This window comes from Podarcis gaigeae (assembly GCF_964106915.1).
Source record: "Podarcis gaigeae genome assembly, chromosome: 3".
NCBI classification, from domain to species: domain Eukaryota; kingdom Metazoa; phylum Chordata; class Lepidosauria; order Squamata; family Lacertidae; genus Podarcis; species Podarcis gaigeae.
In genome coordinates, this window is record NC_139680.1 from 70,125,077 (window position 1) to 70,146,688 (window position 21,612).

General features: G+C 40.3%; 1 protein-coding gene across 3 annotated transcripts in view; it reads right to left on the minus strand.

Annotated features, from left to right (window-relative positions):
• Nucleotides 1–21,612, minus strand: part of PRKN (parkin RBR E3 ubiquitin protein ligase) — a 612,533-nt gene that overhangs the window by 399,043 nt on the left and 191,878 nt on the right. The gene's annotated exons all lie outside the window — the stretch shown is intronic.

The following is a 21,612-nucleotide window of genomic DNA, read 5'->3' on the forward strand; positions in this document are numbered from 1 at the left end:
TTAAAGTAGACAACTATTTAAGAAACTTATAAAACAGAATGATGAAATACATTCTTGTTCTGTATACCTGTCAGCTGTTGTTGTTTATTAAATATCTATACTGCCCTTCATCCAAAGATCACAGAGTGGTTTACAACATAAAAAAATGCACAAAAAGATCTAGCATAATAACAAACAATAAAAATACCCCCTTCCACACACAGTTTAAAAGGCCAACCCGGGTGCCACAACAACCCGACTGTCGCATTACGCAGTCCCAAGCGCCATGCCGCCCACTGGCGCACAGCCCCAAACTAAAGAGCTGCTAGAAAGCACCAAAGAGGTGCCAGAACTCAGTTTCAGTGAATTCCAGATGAAAAAAGCCACCCACACTGCCAGGCCTTGCTACCAATCTGAAAGCAACATTTTGGGCCAACTGAGGTTTCTGGGTGGTCTTCAAGGGTAGCCCTACATAGTAGTCCAACCTGGAGGTAAAGAGGACACGAATGACAGTGGCCAGTTCCATCTTCCTTTTGGATGGACACAGTGGTGAACTAACTTACAGAATTACCCTCTATGTTGTTTTTGGTAGTGCATGGATTGTTGGCTGAGATGCAAAGTGGCCCAGTGGGGATGCCCAAAGGAGCTGGACAAAGCCATACAAGGCTCTGGCTCTGGGCAGTACTATAATGGACACTGGTGAAGCTGGCTGCTTATTACACCATGGTAAGAGTTTGGAGATGAATTTTTAAAAATTAAAATCAATAATTTTGCATGCAGCTACGTTTGATCTCACAAGTCATGCTGGCGGGGGTGGGGGGGCAGTGACACTATCTTAGTCTGCCTGCCCCACTGGCTTAGCCTTTCGCTGATTAAGATTGTATTGTTGCCTGATGGACAACCAAAATCCTGAGGCAGGCCCTGTTAATTCAGCACACCAAAATATGCTAGAATCACATTTGTGTGCACTGAAAGCTGTCAGGCTATCAAATGTTAATTTACTGCTTCCTTAATGAAAAGGCAATCTTTCAACATTAGACACAGAATGAAACAGAAAAGTTGACAAGTTACAGGTTTTTCAATTTATTGGACTAATTTAAAACGTGATAGCATTAAATATATGACTGGTAAGCTCTTGTTGTGAGCCGGCTCAGAGTTACTGTAATTAATTTACCTGTAGCTTAAGGTGTAAACTACGTTTACTGGTGCCATTAAGTTGAGCGAATAGTGGAATAAAAAGAGGGCATGAGGAGGGGCAACTGTGTTCATTTTATTTGGGAACCACAATTTTTAAAAAAACAAACAAAAACTATTAATTGCAGTCTTTTAGAATTAAAAAAGTATTTGTCATGCAATAAGGGTAGTATTATGGATGTTCACGACATCCTTGCATGCAAAGTACTCTCCATTTTTGTTCCCTCAAGTTAGGCTGCAATCCTAAACAAATTTACTAGGAACACAGCAGGACTTACTTTTGAGTAAACAATAGGATTGCACCATGAATTTGTTAAGTCAATAGTGTACATATTACATCTACGCTCTTATTTCTTTTTTCTGAGTAGTTTCTATCCCATCCGAACACCACTGTTTTATTGGCACTGTCAATAAGCTGCAGAATTCTGACAAAAAAATAATGTGCAAGATAAGTGGTGTATATGTGAATTATGGCATATTTCCAATTTACTGTACGTCGTAAAATCCTACACAAAAACAGTGGGCTACCACTGGGCTAAGCTCAAGCCCCAGCGCCATCAGTCTCTTTCATGAATACTATTAAAAAGAAATCACAAGCATTAAACTTAACACAGCAGAAATATGTCTGGAATAGAGGTAGATGAAGCCTGCAAACAAGCAGGACCTGTGCAGAGATCCGGAATAACGTGTCAATTGTCTTTCTCACAGCATAGCTGCTAGATGGTGAGAGCACTACAGGAGGCACACTCAGGTCTTTGAGAAGAGAGTAAATGGACATTTCCAGCGACCCATCTGCTGCTTTATGCAGATGGACTGGTAGCAATCTCACACTTCTGTAGCCACGTTATTGGGCTTCTGTAGAGAGCAATATTTCCAGCAATGAGTACAAGAGCAATCAGAATAAATTAAAATAACATGAATGTACTATGCCGTGGAAGCTGCACAAATCCTAATCTAACATTAGCAGCTCCTGTTCCCTGAGAATCGTTAGGACTAATTTTTCACAAACAGCCTTGATTGAGATTATCTCTCTTTGTTTTCAGGGGCAAAAGGAGGTGAAAATAAATCTGCCTCAAACACAACACCAACTCTGAAGTGGTATTAATGCAGAAAATTGCAATTATGGCATAGCACCAGCAATCACTAGAACTGCTGCAGTATCAACCTTACAACCTTGTCTTTCCTCATTCAATCAGGCACTATAGGATTTTCATGGAGTTTTCCATTAATATTTTATAGCACTGGCACTGTGCTAAAATGTGCAAATACAGCAATGTCCAATTAAAAACTAAAAATCTTATTTTTACATGCCAACTCTGGTGCTAAATGTGTGTGCATGCACAGACACGTGCTATACACAAGGTAGTGTTTCATTTCACATGAGGGAGAGAGGGAATCTGTGTTTCATGGGAAAACAATAAATTGTTGCTGTATCATTGATCATCCTCTCAGAGTGAAGACTGTGACACTGAACCCTGTGTATGTGGTATATAATCATATATAAGACTGGCGTTAAAGAATCACTGTGTTTGTTACTAAACACACCAGATTCATTTTAACCCAAAGCACACAGCCATTCCATTTGACAGATTTTTTATAACTCAATGCCTTATAGTACATATAAAAGACAATCACCCACCCTGATCACTAGACACTAAAAACAAATAGCACAAGTATAGAGAAAATATTCATAATGGACAGATGTAAAGGAGTGACAGTTCTAGACATAGGGATACTGGAGTACAATGGAAGCTCCTAAAGCCTTTTGTGGCTAAAGGAGTATCTGACAAAATAGGGCAATCTCCATCACTAGACAATTATATGACAAGAACCCTCATGGAACTCTTTCACAGAAGACCATGCCTGCTGCGCACTTCTACCCAAACAGTATTTAGAACAACTGTGGTTTACATGCAACAGTAATATTCATTTTTGTCTGAAATTTCATTGCTCTTTTGCAGCACTCCATACTTACAGCTTTCCTGGTTTTGTGCAGGAATTATCTCCCTAATTATCTGCTCAGAGCAGACCGGGAAGCCCTACCCTGACATGGGAAAATGCAAGAAACATTCACAGTGTCTGGTGAGGCTCTGGCCACTCTCTGGGACAAATTACAGGTGACTGCAGCTCCACAGTTTAAAGCTTAGACTGCCCCTTCTCAGTTGCATGGCATTAATGAGAGTGAGTGTTTTAAACAAAAGGAGCGGAGAAGGAGATGTTTAACCCTTCACCTACCAGCCCATTTCCCCCTGAAACTTCTGCCCACCCACAGTTGATTACCAATGATCTATTCTAGACCCAAGTTTACTTCTCAAAATGTATGTCCAGAGCTCATGTCAAAGCAATGCTTCCCATGGACACTTCGTAAAGAAAGGAGAATATGCTACCAGACCATTCTCATACTTTCTACAGTGTAACATTCAGTTTGTTCCTCAGTGCATTACAGTGGTGCCTTGGGTTACAGACAGTTCAGGTTACAGATGCTTCAGGTTACAGACTCTGCTAACCCAGAAATAGTACCTCGGGTTAAGAACTTTGCTTCAGGATGAGAACAGAAATTGTGAGGTGGTGGCACAGCGGCAGTGGGAGACCCCATTAGATAAAGTGGTACCTCAGGTTAAGAACAGTTTCAGGTTAAGAACGGACCTCCAGAACAACTTAAGTTCTTAACCTGAGGTACCACTGTATTCATCAGTACCTCATGATGATTAAAACAATTATCTATTAGGAAAAGCCCTTAATAAATTGCAAGTTTTCACTAACTTTAAAATGAGCTCTAGTTTGAACTAGATCATATATTATTCTATGTAACAGGGATGTTATTTCCAAGCTGTCAAACTTTGGGAGTGGAGGAGTTGATTTAAAAATGAGTATTAAAATGGCAAAGGAAACTAATTTGATTCAATTGTTTAAACTAAAGAGTTCAAAACCAATCCTCCCTGAGGCCAGTAATTTAATTTGGTACATTAACATCCCTAGGTAAATCAGCCTGTCCATAGCAGATGATGGGTGAAAGCATCATTATATTAACAAACTTAACTTTGCATTGACTGGATTAATTAAATACAATGTACTGAAATGGAAGTAAAGTCTTTTCTACATATTTAAATAAAGAAGAAATTATTTGCCTTTAGAGCCAGAAGCAGCACTTATTTGTTTCATATGATGTCATATACTTGCAAAAGGAAAAGATAGATACTTGTTTTTTTTATTGAAATGGAGAGTCCACCCTTCAATTCCTAGGGCAGTTTACAACACAAAATAAAACACATGCAATAAAAAGCATTTCAAAACATAAAAGCAGCAGGAGCCACAATCTAAGAAGAGCAGCATAAGAACCTCTCAGAGATAAAAGGAGTCTGTATTAAAGAATTGGGGAACTAAAAAGGTCTGGACACGAAATGTCATCAGCATAGGCCCGAGTCAAGACTCCCTGAAGAAAGCATTCCACAGTCAATTGATAGCAAAGATTGATATCTGATTTGGATATACAAAATAGAACTGGATCAGAAGGAAGTGAGGGCAAGACAGAAATCTCTTAACATACAGTGGTACCCCGCAAGACGAACGCCTCAGAAGATGAAAAACTCACTACACGAAGGAGTTTTTCATTTTCTTAGCCGCTTCGCAAGACGCATTTCCCTATGGGCTTGCTTCGCAAAACGAAGCTTGCCCCGCAAGCTCCGGGGATAGCGGGGAAGCGCAGCGCATCTTCCCCACTGTTCCTGGACCTCTTTTGAAGCAAGGGGCGGCGGGGAGAAGATCGCTTCTCCCCGTTGCCAGCCCCGCAATCTCCAGGGACAGAGGGGAAGGCGCGCGCGCCTTCCCCTCTCTCCCCGGACCCCTTTTGAACCAAGGGATGGCAACGGGGAGAAGCGATCTTCTCCCCTCCGCCCCTTGCTTCAAAAGAGGGGACAGAGGCTCTCTCCCCGGACCCCTTTTGAACCAAGGGGCGGCAATGGGGAGAAGTGATTCTCCCCGCTGCCCCTTCCCTTGCTTTAAAACAGGTCCGGGGACAGAGGGGAAGGCACGTGGCACTTCCCCTCTGTCCCCGGACGGTCTCCATAGGAACACATTGATTGATTTTCAATGCATTCCTATGGGAAACCGTGCTTCGCAAGACGAAAAACTCGCAAGAAGAAAAAACTTGCGGAACGAATTAATTTCGTCTTGCGAGGCACCACTGTATACAAAATCTGTGTATGCACCAATATCACTGTCTTTTGTTGATAATGTGCAGCGTGGAATGGTAGAGAATTCCAGCTTCTGTTAAACAAGACTATCTTGACATACAGGCAAGTTTGTGAAAGGTCACAGAACCAAAGATGACCTCGTGCAGGTAGGGTCTCCCATTGAAGCATTAGGTTTAGACTCTGTTACCTCTATGTATGTATCACCCTATACCCTATACCTCCGGGTATAGGGTGGTATATAAATTCAATAAATAATAAAAATATGTTCACACACTCATCTTTCTAGGATCATTTTGTGGTGAAGGGATCAAGCGTGTTCACTCCTGCGAATTGCTGGGAATTAGCAAGCATGAAGAAGCATTTGGTTGGCCACTGTGAGAACAGGACGTTGGACTAGATGGTCCTCTGGCCTGATCCAGCAGGGATTTTTTTACGTTCTCTCCACCACATTATATAAGGCATTGTGATAACAGGGATCCCTGGGGATGCCCAATTTGCACAATTCATCCAAATTAAATGGAGCAGGAGACTCCACAACTCAATACTTTAAATGTGTGGCCAGAAGGAGCATAACGCCAACCCCATCCCTGTAGAAAAATTGTTGTCAACCCAGTGCAGGGGTCTAATTTCAGCCCTTTCCAAGGGACTAAATGGTGAGTCTCTTGCATTGCATTCTTCCTTGCCTTCCTACCATCTTTCAGACTCCACATATTCTATGCAAATATATCTAATATAATCTGAATGCACAGATCTTGGCATCAGATAGGAATACTTTTTCTTTTTTCTGTTTAGCACCCACTGAGTCTGTTTTTGGTTTGGTTTGGGGGTTGTTGGTTTTTGCACCCACAGTGTCTCCATAGTTCTGTTTTGTTTTTTAAATGTAACATTAAATATGTAAGAATGTATACTATTTTTGAATGGGTATATAATTAACTTAAGAAATTGTTGCAAACCTTATGCTGAGACGGCTGTTAAATCAAAGTATCACATGATTCCAAGTTATTAACAGCACCATGACATTAAAATAATTCCTACATTCCTTTTGAAGTACAGAAATTAACAATATTCTATTAATGATCACTGTTAAAAGTGGGTATCCTTTAAACAATAAACAAGCCTCAGCCAGCTTTTATTTGATTCAAATGGTCAACGCACACATGAGAGCCATGAGAGCAAACACATCTCCAACTATTTAGTGTTTAAAACTTATGAGAAAGAATTGTACAAATACCTCAGTTACTGGCTAGAAAATGTTGAATCTCTGTTTGGGGCTGTATTTATTCAGTCTGAAACTAACAGCTGGTTTCTGATGCACATGGCTAATTTCATTTTTGAATCCAGATTGTTCATCCCATTTACTTCCAACTGCTGTTGGCTACCTCCCCCACCCCCAGCCATCCCCCATCCTTTGGCTGACTAAATTTGAATTTTACAGAGTTGCATAAATGCAAATCATTTCCTTCACAGCAATCCCTTTGTAGGTCTTTCAAAAACAGAAAGAAAATTCCTTATTTTGTAAACATAATGATTTGGGTTAGGGTAAACACTGTTCTGCTGGGTTGGCTTCATTATTTGTATTATTTACCTGTTTGATCAAAACTTAAACACCACAGCCCAAAGAAGTAGAGAAATGAATGTCAGGAAACAGCGCACGTGAGGAGTGGGAGAGGATGACACCATCTTTTACACGTAACCTTGTCAGTTCTGAGTAAAAATCCACATTTGGATAAGTTGCTTAGTAGCATATATCCCAAATGTAAATCTGTGGTCCCACTGTATGTAAGTGTGTGTGTGTGTGTGTGTGTGTTCTCTTCAGTCTCCCTCAGTACCAATGTCTCTTTAGATCAGTAACAAAACTCATAGCCACAGAGGCTCATTACTGAACTTCCAGGACCCTGCTAGTTACAACAGTAAACAGAATAAAAATCCCCCCCCCCCAAAATGGTTTTTTAAAAACACATTCATTTTCTTCATCACATTTATGCCCAATTTCTTCTTGAAGGAGCTGAGGTTGTCTGGGTGATCATGAGCTTGTCAGTGTCTCTCAGCCTAAATTACCTCACAGGTTCTTCTGAGGATAAAATAGGCAAGAGTAGAACCATGTCTGTTGCCCTGAGCTAAAGACCAGCTCCAACTTTCAGAGGGCAGTCAGCAATGTGCTCGTTGGTAAGTTACTTTGTGATAGTAGAAGGCAGCTATAAGACGCCATTTTAAATTTCCCATAGTGACCCTGATATACCATCATTCATTACACAGCCTATGTATCAGCACCAATGGGCTCCAATAAGGCCCTTGGCCTGTCTGTTTCTTGAGGATACCAGATGCCTGCCTGAGCTCTTTGGTGGTGGAGCAGAATAAAAGTAACTAGATCAAATCAGAGAGATGTGCATATGAAAGTGTTTCAATGTACACAGCTCACACAGATGTATTATTATTATTATTATTATTATTACTACTACTACTACTTATTACATACTACTGCTACTACTACTATTACTACTACTATTAACACACCCTTCACTCTAACGCCTCAGGACAAGTCACAACTAAATACCTAAAGTGATCCTGGTCAGCTTATTTCAGGTTCTGTTGCATTACTAAAATAAACTTTGAGCAGCTCAAACTTGTCAAATGCAACTTTGTTTAACTACTGCATCTTAGCATCACCAGGCCATACTTTTATCTGTAAAAATCAACACAACAAGTGTGTGCATAAACAAAAGAAAGTGTACTTATGGTAAGAGTAAGGGCATACGATCTAGCGTGGAATAAACATAGCAGCACAAGACAAGTATCTGCTGGTATCTTATTAATCATATTGCTTGCCTCATCCAGAAAGGAAATGTTGACATGAAGCCAAAGTCATATATCTGTCTATATAACGCACCTAGCAGATGTCAGCATGTCAAATTCAGGCAGAAGAAAATGTTATTTCATTAATTTTAGCAATTTACTTTGAGCATATTAGTGCACCTCTGGCATGAATATAGAACTATTTGCATTCATTCATCACACTTAGAATGTATTCACAGGCCAGCATACCACCTTCTGTCTTTTCAGATGCCTCCACAAAAAGCTTACCTTCTGGAATTAGGGTAATCAACTACCACCTATAAAACTCAAACATGATTCCTAGTTACTATTTATTTATTTTGGGGGTCTCACCAGCCAGAGGTTTCTTCCAATTAAGGAGGAAATCCATGTATTTCAACTATATGTAACAGCTTCCCCCCCCATTTTGGTGTGACCTTATTCTTAGCAATTCTATACCCTTGGCCATAGTGCCTGGCGTGCTCTGGTCCATGGGGTCACGAAGAGTCGGACACGACTAAACAACTAAACAACAACAAACCCTTGGCCATACAGTGTGATATTTTTTTTTACAGAAAGTAGCTTTAATGCTTTATACGGTGGTGCCCCGCAAGACGAATGCCTCGCAAGACGGAAAACTCGCTAGACGAAAGAGTTTTCCGTTTTGGAGGTGCTTCACAAAACGAATTTCCCTATGGGCTTGCTTCGCAAGATGAAAATGTCTTGTGAGTTCCTGCGGGGTTTTTTTCCTCCCCCCCTTTTCCTAAGCCGCTAAGCCGCTAAGCCGCTTATCCGCTAAGCCGCTAAAAGCCGCTAAAAGCCGCTAATAGCGCTAAGCCGCTAAGCCGTCAATGGGCTTGCTTCGCAAGACGAAAAAACCGCTAGACGAAGAGACTCGCAGAACGGATTTTTTTCGTCTTGCAAGGCACCACTGTACACTTAAAGTACCTAGGTCTATACAATTATGTGTAACAGCATAATTCACTTTGCTGCAAATAAACTTGATCCCAAGTATAATGGCATTCATTTATCACGAGATGAACAAATTCAAGGTACCAAGTTCATTGATCTCAAAATATCAGCAGGTGCACCAAATGCTACACAAGATATTTTGGCAGAGCTGGCAGCATATCGTGCTAAGGAAGATTTTTTAAGCAAGTCATATGTATTGAAGTCTGTTGAAAAACTGGATGCAGTGGAAGGGAACATGCTTTGGTTCAAAGCTTAGCAGAGTGGCTGTGGACATTTTAAATATGCCACCAACAACAGCTGCAACAGAACTCAGCTTCAGTACTTATGGAGTTATTCATTCAGCAAAAAGGAATAGGCTTACTGTAGACAGAGCAGAAAAGCCTACATATGTAGCTCATGACTCCTAGAAGAGAAGAAAACACAGCTTCTAACAAGCTCATTGAATTTTATACAACCATCAACTTCCTTCTATGATCTCCCAGATGATCAGTGTGGAACTGAAAACTCTGTTACCAGTGGAGGCGAAGCTGGTGACTTATCCTCTCAAGATGTTTGAGCAGTCAATATAAATTTATAATTTTGAGACTTGTTACTTAAAGCCTTTTTAAAAAAATAAATTTCTTTCTTGTGACAATTTATCAGTTATAATTTAAATATGTTGTGTGTTGCCTTACTTGTCTTAGCAGACAGTAATTTGCATTTCTGATGTTATGTAACTTGTCATTATAGATTATTTGTGTTTTATTTTCTGGAAATAATAGCATTTATCTTAAACTTTATATTGATTATATTTATTCTATTAGTGCTGCACTGAAAATACTGTACCATGTAGATATGCTTATTAAAGAATGTACTCATGTAGTGGACCTGAGGGTTTTTTAACATTTCTTTTACTTTAAAAGCTACTTTTCATACATATACAACATAATTAGAATTCAAAATTGGTGGTAAATATACGGTTAGTGGCAGGCTTAGTACTTAATGTGAGTGATTCACATTGAATTTTCAATTTCAAGTTTGGTGCAAAAAATTCACTGCATTGCCCCATTGAATAAAAGTATCTATACAGTTTTCGATTGCCATTTGAACAAGTTTAAAGGTAAAGGTAAAGGAACACCTGACCATCATGACCATTAAAATTATATCATTTTCAATGCATTAAAATTTATAGTTACAGATAGGTAGCCGTGTTGGTCTGCCATAGTCAAAACAAAAAAATTCCTTCCAGTAGCACCTTAAAGACCAACTAAGTTAGTTCTTGGTATGAGCTTTTGTGTGCATGCAAGGTATCTGAAGAAGTGTGCATGCACACGAAAGCTCATACCAAGAACTAACTTAGTTGGTCTTTAAGGTGCTACCGGAAGGAATTTTTTTGTTTTTAAAATTTATACTCCTATTTTAAATGAAAATTCTCTAATATTCCTATTAATCGAGAATATTCTCAAGAATAGTCTCCAAAAGATTATTCTCAAGAGTTTAACATCACTACCCATGATATTCTTGCAAGGAAGCTGGTAAAATGTGGGTTGAACGAGGTAACTGTTAGGTGGATTTGTAGCTGGTTGACTGACCAAACTCAAAGAGTACTCATTAATGTTTCCTTGTCATCCTGGAAAAATGTGACAAGTGGGGTGTCGCAGGGTTCTGTCCAGGGCCCGTTGTTGTTCAACATCTTTATAAATGACTGGGATGGAGGAGTTGAGGGGATGCTCATCAAATTTGCAGATGACACCAAATTGGGAGGGACGCGGGTGGCGCTGTGGGTAAAAGCCTCAGTGCCTAGGACTTGCCGATCAAAGGTCGGCGGTTTGAATCCCCGCTGCGGGGTGCGCTCCCGTTGTTCCGTCCCAGCGCCTGCCAACCTAGCAGTTCGAAAGCACCTCCGGGTGCAAGTAGATAAATAGGGACCGCTTCCTAGCGGGAAGGTAAACGGCGTTTCCGTGTGCGGCTCTGGCTCGCCAGATGCAGCTTTGTCACGCTGGCCACGTGACCCGGAAGTGTCTCCGGACAGCGCTGGCCCCTGGCCTCTTAAGTGAGATGGGCGCACAACCCCAGAGTCTGTCAAGACTGGCCCGTACGGGCAGGGGTACCTTTACCTTTACCTTTACCTTTAGCTAGTGCCACAGAAGACAGAATAAGAATTCAAAATGACCTTAACTGACTGGAGAACTGGGCACAAGCTAACAAAGTGAATTTCAATAGGAACAAATGTAAGGTTCTGAACCAGAACCAGATGCACATATATAGGATGGTGGACATCTGGTTTATTAGCAGTACTTGTGAAAAGGATCTAGGGGTCATGGTGGACCACAAGCTTAACATGAGTCAACAGTGTGATGCAGCAGCAAAAAAAGAGAGCTAACACTGCTCTAGGCTGTATAAACAGAAGAATAGTGTCCAGATCAAGGGAAGTAATAGTACCACTCTATTCTGCTTTAGTTGGACCACATTTGGAATACTGTGTCCAATTCTGGGCACCACAATTTAAGATGGATGTTTACAAGCTGGAACGTTAGATCAAGGGTCTGAAAACTAAGCCTTATGAGGAGTGCTTGAAGGAGCTGGGTATGTTAACCCTGGAATAGAGGACTGAGGTGAGATACGATAGCCATTTTCACATATCTTAAGGGCTGTCACATGGAGAGTGAACATGCTTGTTTTCTCCTGCTCTGGAGGGTAGGACTCAAACTAATGGCTTCAAGTTGCAAGAAAGGAGATTCCGACTAAACATTCGGAAAAACTTTCTGACAGTAAGAGCTGTTATGCAGTGGAACAGACTCCCATGAGAGGTGATGGACTCTCTTTCCTTGGAGGTTTTTAAACAGAGGTTGGGTGGCCATCTGTCATGGAAGCTTTAGCTGAGATTCCTGCATTGCAGGGGGTTGAACTAGATGACCCTTGTGGTCCCTTCTAACATATTTCCTTGCTCAATTATTTTGACTACGATAAAGAGGTTGTCCTTGATATTCTGTTTAAATACACTTTGCTAAACATGGTCATAAATACATAAATGTGTACCTGGTGGGGAAATACAATAAAAAAAAATGAGCCTGTATTATCTAGGAATGCACGCACATGCACACACACACCTTGAAACAGCTACCTAAAGCATTTGAAGCAGCTGCACGTTCATTCCTCTTGTGAAGAGTGCTGTTCTTACATTTTTTCGCTGTAATCAAACAATAGAATATAATGATTTTTAAAAAAGGAACTTCTGTTTTTATAAATATTCAGTATCTCAGTAACTCTCGATGCTTAGTTTAAAGCAAAGATTATATTCCTCACTTAGAATAAATCAAGCACACGTTTCTTTAGGGTATGATAGGACAAGTAACTTGTTTTTTCCATACCTGGATAAATCAGTCCCAGGACTGACCAAGGTTGTGCTGGTAAGACCCAATTAACTTCCAAGACCAGTGCCTGAAAAATGGTCTCTTAGCTGCCTTTTTAGAATAATTTAACTTTAATACAGACTACATTTAAATTTGTTTCTTCACTGCCTTTAATTAAAGATGTCAAAAAGTATCAAGGGCAGTATAGCCCTTCATATCATCCTTACACCAAACTCTGCAGATTACATTGCAATGTACCACAGAGTATACACAATTATGTTTGGTGCAGGCATGCATACAGCATGAATCATAGACTCACAGAATTGGAAGGGACCACAAGGGTCATCTAGTTCAACCCCTTGCAGTAGCCTGGGACTTTTTTTTGTAGTAGTACATATTTTAGGATAATCCCAAGTTTGTTGATATATTTCTCTTGTGCATGCACTGTAGTTTTGGTGACAAACAGGCAAAAACAGAAAGATGTCAAATTGGTATTAGTGTACAGTGGTACCTCAGGTTAAGTACTTAATTCATTCCGGAGGTCCATTCTTAACCTGAAACTGTTCTTAACCTGAAGCACCACTTTAGCCAATGGGCCCTCCTGCTGTTGCTGCGCTGCTGCTGCTGCACGATTTCTGTTCTCATCCTGAAGCAAAGTTCTTAACCTGAAGCACTATTTCTGGGTTAGCGGAGTCTGTAACCTGAAGCGTATGTAACCTGAAGCATATGTAACCTGAGGTACCATTGTATAGGCTACATGCACACATAGTTAAATAATGATTTCCCCCCCTTTAATTTCCCTTTAATTTTGGCCCCCAGTAAGGATGCAGGAGAATTCTGATGGAAACTGGAGAAGAAATTGCCAATGTCCAGGTATTCATCCCATGTCTAGAAATGAATTATGCTGTGTCAGGATGTACTGTCATTTCAGAGGCATTATTTGGGTGAGAGTGGGTAAATACAGGAGCCCGCAATTGGGCAGGGGCAAATTCATGTAGCTTCATACAAACAGAAACTTCGTAAAAAAAAAAAAAAAGTGTGGTGGGCCACAGAGCTGCCAATAACAGTTAAGGAAACAGAGAAGCCTCCACAAAAACAAAAAAAAATATCCTAAGTACTAGACCAACAATGCTGTTCCACTTTCACAGTGTAAGAGAGGTCCTGAAAGTAAAGTGGTGTATTTCCACATGTGATTCAACTGCCTGAAATACGGCGGGTGACTATAAGACCTAGCGTCTTCTTGGTGATAGGCCCCACCCACCCCATCCCTTATGGAACTCACTGTCCAAGGAAGTGATATTTTCCACCTTCTAAATGGCCCTTAGAGCAGCTAAATGAAATCGTTTTTCTGATATCCTTTGCTCAACATAGAAGTATTTTGAGAAGGTTTATTAGATTGCTTGTAAATACTTGCCAGATGAATTGATTATATAGTGTTAATGGCTTCTTGATTTTATAGAAGTTATTTTGCATTGTTATAACATGACAATTTAACTTGATTTAACACTGTCTACGAAGCACTTTTTATTAAGAAGTGGTACACAAATGGAATACAACAGCTTTCCCTTCAGCAACAGGTTTATGCCACTTGAATGGCAGGGGTGGGAATAAGTGGTTTGAGGAGTGACTTACATCAGCATAGGACCATATAGTTGGCTTAAATTTAACCTTGTATGTATTAACACATCATTAATGAATATTGTACAAGAAAAATTATGCAGATGTCCTAAAAGGGGAAGGAACTTTAAAGGGAATCAAATTGTGGCAAACCACCCAGCAAATTATTGGAAGGGGGAGAACGATCAAAACCAATCTAAGTGAGTTTTAAATATTCCTTACCCTGAATAACTCATATGGGGAAGAAAATAAATGCCATAAGTCTAATGCAGCTATGGCAGAAATCCGGAGCATTAAATTTTATATTAAACATATAAATTATTCAGAAAAATCTGTAACACTTCCTCGTAAGGGTCAGTGATAAATACTTGATAGAACATAAAAGCCACAGACATGCTTATAAATTAGTTAGTATGTTATGAATGGTATTATAAACTCTTAATAAGCCGTAACTGACAGCATTAACTATTCATGGCAACTGTCATAAAGAAGGACATCTGCATATCAATATATTTGAGTTGCACACCAGACATAGCTAGATATAGATGTATTTATAGGGCAACACCAAGAGGCAAACTGAGCATTTGGCTTCTTTGTCCTTTGATGTTATTAGTAGATAGCAAGATGTCCATCAACTGTTAGGAATGTGTATGGAAATATGGCATAGGAATAGATGAGTCTTTTCTTGTTCATTTAATTTCATTTGAATCACTTTTTCAAAACAATTGCGCTCACACATGCATGTCAGAGAAGCGCATGAGAAAAATCCTATTATTCAGCTACAACACACTCATGTACATGACCCTAAAGGGCAACACTAGACAGGAAAATCTTCTCCGAAATATTTTATGGAGTATATGCATGACACATGACTTCTCACTCACACATGAAGTGGGAGGAAAGTTGGCAGGGAACAGAAAACAGCAAAGGGACTGTGTTGTTTGTACAAACAACAGCAGTTGGAGAAGCCATTAGACAGGGACCTGGGGAGATTTCACTAGAAGTAGTCAAGAAAAGTGGTACTTGGGGCCTCCAGATCACAGAGGAGGGAATTGGTTGGCACACACATTGTGGCTGGAGGCGGGGAGGGGGTGCATTTGGAGTGCTGATTGGACTGTTTGCAAGGCAGTACACATGTCCTGAAGATTTCCAAATGCTGCCCCCCCCCACCTCCGGCCACAATGTGTGTGTCCCCAGCCACACTCCACTAAGAAAAATACAAACAAAAATCAACTGTAAGTTTTCTTGCTTACATATAGGATTTGACTATGTCTCACTCCAGATAACATTCATCATGGTAGTTAAGGCTACAATTCTATGCACACTTTCATAATTTTGAGTAGTAATAATAATAATAATTTATTATTTATACCCTACCCATCTGGCTGAGTTTCCCCAGCCACTCTGGGCGGCTCCCAATCAAATGTTAAAAACAGTACAGCTTTAAATATAGGATGATTACACTATCTGACAACGGAGACTGCATCCCACCCTTTCAGCGGGGTGATTGGAGGAGGAGCTGTGATTGCATAATAAAATAGCAACCATTCCCAGCCTGGTGGACACCAAGAGGTGCTCAAGAAAACAACAACAGGGGTTCCATGCCTCCTCAATTACTTCTCTCTCCCGCACATCAGATGCTTTCCCATTCCCCTCCGTAGATTGCCACTGGCCTCTTGGCCTCTTGAAAAATGATAAAATATGAATGCACTTGTATATGTGAACTGTGCCTTTCCTTGAAGAATTAACAGGAATTCAGTGGCAGGGGTGGGGGTAAGCTCCTTGTCTGAGGAGAGGGACACTTTCCCCCCCCCCTTGCCCTCTCTGACATCACCCACTCCCACCAGTACCAGTACCAAAGAGCAGCTGTTCTTCAAAGAAAAGCTATTTTTACCTAAATTAATTTTGCGCCTAGTTGCACTGCAATCACATGAACTGGTTATATTAATCGTGCACCTGAGGCATACATGGCCACACTGAAGTAATTTGAGCTTTTCCCTTTCCCAATGAGAATCACATCATTATGTGGGCAAGGGGGGAAATGACCATTGACAAGAGGGCTCCCCATCAGAGAACTACAGAATTTCCTCAGCTAGGTAAAAACATTTCATTACCTTCTATGTTAGCGTACGTCTAGACAATAACAGGCATTTTACACTGATCTGCAGCATTTCTTTCCATCCAGGGTGCCCTTGTTAACACAGAACCTCTCTTAAATGAGCGGCTTTTAAAGATGATTTACTTTTCAAGAAAATAATGAGGCTCAGAAAAATGGACCAAGAGAGATTTAACTATAATTCATTTGGATGTCACATTTTGAACTATAATATAGAAAGAAAGAAAGAAAGAAAGAAAGAAAGAAAGAAAGAAAGAAAGAAAGGCCATGCTGTATCGATAAGAGAGACACAGTTTTGTCATTGTTGTTTTTTAAAAAAGATCTGCTTGTTCTATAAAAATCCCTCTTATAGCCATCAATATCTCTTTCATTTATTTAGAATGACACTTTAATAGATGTCCAGCAAGACAGAAATTATTATGTCTATATCTATGTCATGGCAATTTGTCATGGTACATCTTCACAGTATGTCAATGTTGTCTTACTTTGTTGCAATGCAAAATCACAATGTTGACTAAACAGACCGACAAATGCAATTATACTATTGAAAGCTACTACCAAATGGAGTTTTTATTTATTTATTTTTAACTGTGATATTGGGTTAGAAGGATCCACTTTTTTGCCATGACAACAAACAACCTGAGATTCCTCTTTGAAAACGGCAGTCCACAAATCTTTGTAATGGGACAACTAACTCTAATAGAAGAAACTCTGCTATCTTTAAAAAAGAAATTCACAATAGTATCATTCTGAAAGGGGGGGAAATTAACATAGAGAGAATTAAGCAAAAAAACAAATTAAGAGGGAAATGCTTCTGTATTGTATTGTGAATAACAGTCTTGGGAAAGACCCTTTGGCTTCAATAAACCTATTTTTTGAAGAAATGCATCAACAGTATATATGCAGTACAACAAATCATCACACCTACTCAGCAGCTGTTCATGCACAGCAGCTATTTCAGATGCAGGCATTAGTGTGTTATTTCATTTTGCAAGACTGTGTCACTAATTCAAAGCAGTACACATACTTTACACTGTATCTGAGAAAACCGAGAGATTGCCTACTTCTTGGAAATGGCACCCTCCCCTTCCAACCCTTGCATCACACCGCTGAAAGAGAACAGAGGTGCACAGGGAGACCGTATTGTGCCATGAATATGCATGTGAAACCTGCCTTTGCAATGCCTCACAGGAAAAATAGGCTAGAACCATCGTTTGAAGATTAAAGACAAGGGAGACATCATTGAGTTAGTTCAAAAAAAGTTAACGCGTTCACGCTTACATTTTAAAGTTATTAAAACTGTTTTGTCACACCTTTGTGATATTCCTTGTTATCACAGCATGACATTCTTTAATATATACTATTAGAAAGTGGCAGACCTCCTTTTCAGTCTGAGCAATTTGCCACAGGCAATGTAGAATCCCACCTTGCTTGCCACAACGAATACAATCTGCTACAAGAGCTGCTTGTTCACTCACTTTTTGTGATGGCTCCACACATCACTGCCATCTAACTGTATTTTTTTTAAAATAATATTTATTGAACATTTTCAAATATAACAAAAAAAAGAAAAGAAATGAAACATCCATTTTATAAGCTTGTTTTCATTAGCATCTTTCCAGGACTTCCCCACCCCACCCCCTCTTGTATTCCAATTCCTTCAAATAGATTCAGCAAGTTCTTACCCCAAATTTTAAACTTATTATAATTAACCCAATGTTAAAAATGTTTTTCCATCCCCTAAAATCGACCCCGCTCCCTTCCACGAGTTCCCCTCTTTAATATGCAGAACAGATTAAAATGAAAGAAAATAGAAAAATGAATAAAATATAATTTAACACCCTTTGGATTCCAAATTTCCCTCCCCCCTTTCCCGGTTACGTTCCCCAATGTCCATCAATGCCTGTTGTTATCCTGCAGATCCCACATCTAGGCCGAAATCCTTCACAAGTCCACTTTGCCGTCTTTTTAATAGTCTTTGCCGTCTTTTTGATCATCTTTAGTTTCGAGCGTCCAATCTTAGAAAAACTCTATCTCAAAAAGGTCCATTTCTTCCATCCAGATCTCTGTATTTAAGAATAAAAACTCCGATTTTGTTTCTTTAGACCTTTCAAATCTGGATGTCCCAAATGTTCCCACTCCCAACTTTGTCCAATTCTTGTTGTTCATGTAGTTTTTATTGTTCTCTCTCCTCACTTTCCTCTAGTTTCTTTTCCTGCTCTCCTGCAAAAATGTTCCAATTCCAAAAGCTTCTAAATCCCCTACAGAGGCTTTGTTATTCAGGAACAAAACTTTACGTCAAGTCCCTTCCATTCTTCAATAGATAAGTCTATTGTCTCCTTTAGTGTAGAGACCTCTGTAGACAAAATAGTGTTCCATTTCTGCAGTTTCCCAGGAGATAAAAAGTCCAATTCGAATTCCATGCCAGCAATACTTGTAGTGTCCCACAGCCCCTCTAGAGGGATTATAGTAACTCAGTTTCCTTCCAGATCACACCCAACAGTCAAAGTAACTTGTTATTCCTTGTTTTAAACAATTTATATCTAATTTGTAACAAATGTAACCGGCAAAGTCCTCATAACACAGTTCTCTTTTTATTCTTCAGCTTTGACAGCTCCTTTGACAGCTGTCAAAGCCTCTGTTTCTCCTCTCCCGGCGCTCTCGCGGATCACTCCCGTTTCCCGGGGGGGGGTTGCATTTTAGCTCACATTCTACTTTTCTCCTCCAGCCCAGTCTTATAATTTTCCATCGTGAAATTAGTAACTTTGTCAAACTTAGGTAGCACTCGATCTTAGCTGTTAAATCCTTTGCTTTAAATCCTCTACGACAGGGGGGAGGCTGACTTCCTTTTTACACCTCCCACGCTCGCTCCGAATTTAAAATTTAAACTTTTTCCCCTTTTTAAGTCCAGTTTCCAATTACTCACGGGTTGTTCTTTTAATCCGAATTTTCAATGGAAGAAGTCAGTGCTCTCCGCCAAATGGCATGCGGCTTCGCTCGGTAGGGGAAGCGGAGGACTCATAGCACCACACCCCCCCGGCACCCGCTCCGTAGCCTTTAAAAAGGCTCCTTCGCGGGTCGGGGGGCGCAAACGGTGCCCGCCGAGTCACCATGCCCATGGTTTTTGAGGGTCCCCGCGACGCCGACGCGGTAGAACCCAGCCCCTGCCGAGCAGGCTCCCTCCGGAGCTCAGAGGGAGTCCGCCATTCGGCGATGGCGCCAACCCGGAAGTCCTCCATCTAACTGTAATCTTCACAAGTTTTCCCAGCAATTCTTCTATTATTCCCTACCACAAAGAACCCCAGCCTTAAAAAAAAAAGAGAGTAAAGCAGCATCTTAATCGTCACAAGTGTAGACAGTTCTTAGCATCTCCCCTTTTCCCCTTCATGATTTTCATTTGATTCATTACTTCCTCATTCCACCAATAACTGATTGGTCCCCTAATTAGAGAGTTTCTCTTGACTGTTGGCCGCAAAGAGGGAATCCTGGTTGCAGTGTCTTAATGTGTGTGTGGTACTGGGTGTGTGTTAGAGAAATACTGTGCTTGGTTGAAGAAAAACAGCTGAAAGAGGCAGCCTGCTTTAGAGATCTTGTTCAGTCCATTGAGGAATGCAGCATCACAGGGGCAGGTGTATTGTTGAGCATCAAACATTAGCTCCCCTGTGAAAGTTAAGGTAGGTGGGAGGGGTAGTTCAGCACTTGACAGACTCAGTTTTCTTTTTTGAATGCAGGGAATGCACAGCCAAAGGGAAAGTCACTGCATACACACCTTTACCTTTCCACATTGGAAGGAGAAAACAAACTTCCAGAACTGGTTAACCAATCACAAGGCGTGAGAAGAAGGCAGGCATTCCCACAGTATGGACAAAACATAATGAAATCTGTGTAGACACACTGTTGCAATTATGGATAGAACAAAAATTGGGAAACAGACCATTACTATACCATTTAGATACTGTTTGGCTCTAAATGGGTCAGGGCTTGAGTGTTGACATGGTGCTTACTAGAGTAATTGCTCTTATAGTCAGTACTTTCTCTGACATTTCAAAATTACCTCTCCTGACAAAATTATTTCCCTTTTAATGTGTGTTATTGCACCAAATACCTAGCTGAGTGGCTGAGTCACTGGCATGACTGAGGAGTTGTTTATGGGTGGTACTGGTTGGCTGTATAAGCAGTGGAAGAAAATACACTGATTTCTAAACTTTTGCTATGAGAAAGAAAGAAAGAAAGAAAGAAAGAAAGAAAGAAAGAAAGAAAGAAAGAAAGAAGCATCACAGTGCTGTGCCACTTGCTGGGATGGGACAGGATGAGAGTGAGATTGGGGCAGTTCAAGTGGACCAGCAGGAACACCAGATTAGCTCTGCCAGTGTGCTTACATGGCTCTGGCTTGCTGCAGCCCTGCCTTGATCTTGCACCACCCCAGTAAGGGACAATGACTGGAGGGCAACAGCACAACTCCACTCTTTTGCACCAGCCTCTCCTGAATGAAAGAAAGAGTGGGAAATTTAGGCAAATGATAACTAACCTAATGCAAATTGACTCTCAGACTAAACATCTGTTTCTGTTTACAGCTTATAATTGGTTTTCTGTTTTTTTGTTTTAAAAAATCTATATAAATTCATGATCCCCAATGTAGATTAGCACAAAGGTGTTCTCAGATTAATTAATTTTATTTATTTATTTTACAGCAATATCGACAATGATTTTATGCAAATATTTTTTCTCCCAAGAGTACAAATTCATGGCTTTCCCTTAAACAGGGAGGTAGCTTATTCACAAGCCACAGTAGTTACAATCCACCACCAACCAACAACGGTGTTCTAAACTCTGGCTTTCATTGGCTTAGATGCTCTGATGCCACACAGCTTTTCAGCCATCTTGAGCCAACCCCCTGAGTGATAAGGAGAGCAGGAGAAACTTTGGCTGTGCATTCTAAGGTCAGTGAGCAACTTTTATTAAATCATATCATATATTTTTTGCTACAGACCCTGAGTTTCCATGAAAATTTATGGGTGCAAACTGGTTAAGCAATTTTGAGGTCTTGCAATGAACAGTTATCAGCATCAACTATGGTCTCTCTGTGGATAATGTATACAATAGTTTTCTCCCACCTCCTTTGAGGCTTAACTATTTTTTAATTAAATACACTGTGGGCTCCCAGGGCCCATAATTTCAAGTGGCAGAAAATAAGAACAAACAGAAGAGTTAGTCACTTGGAACCGTTGTCACTAATCTGACTTTATTTCCCTCACCATGATTACATTTATCATCTAGTACAATTTCTACTATGGTCTGCTCACACAACTAACTGAAGTTGTGCAGGGGAATTAAAAACAACAAACCCCTATGAACTCTCACTCTCACATATGAATGAAAATATAGCTGTGCCCTTCTT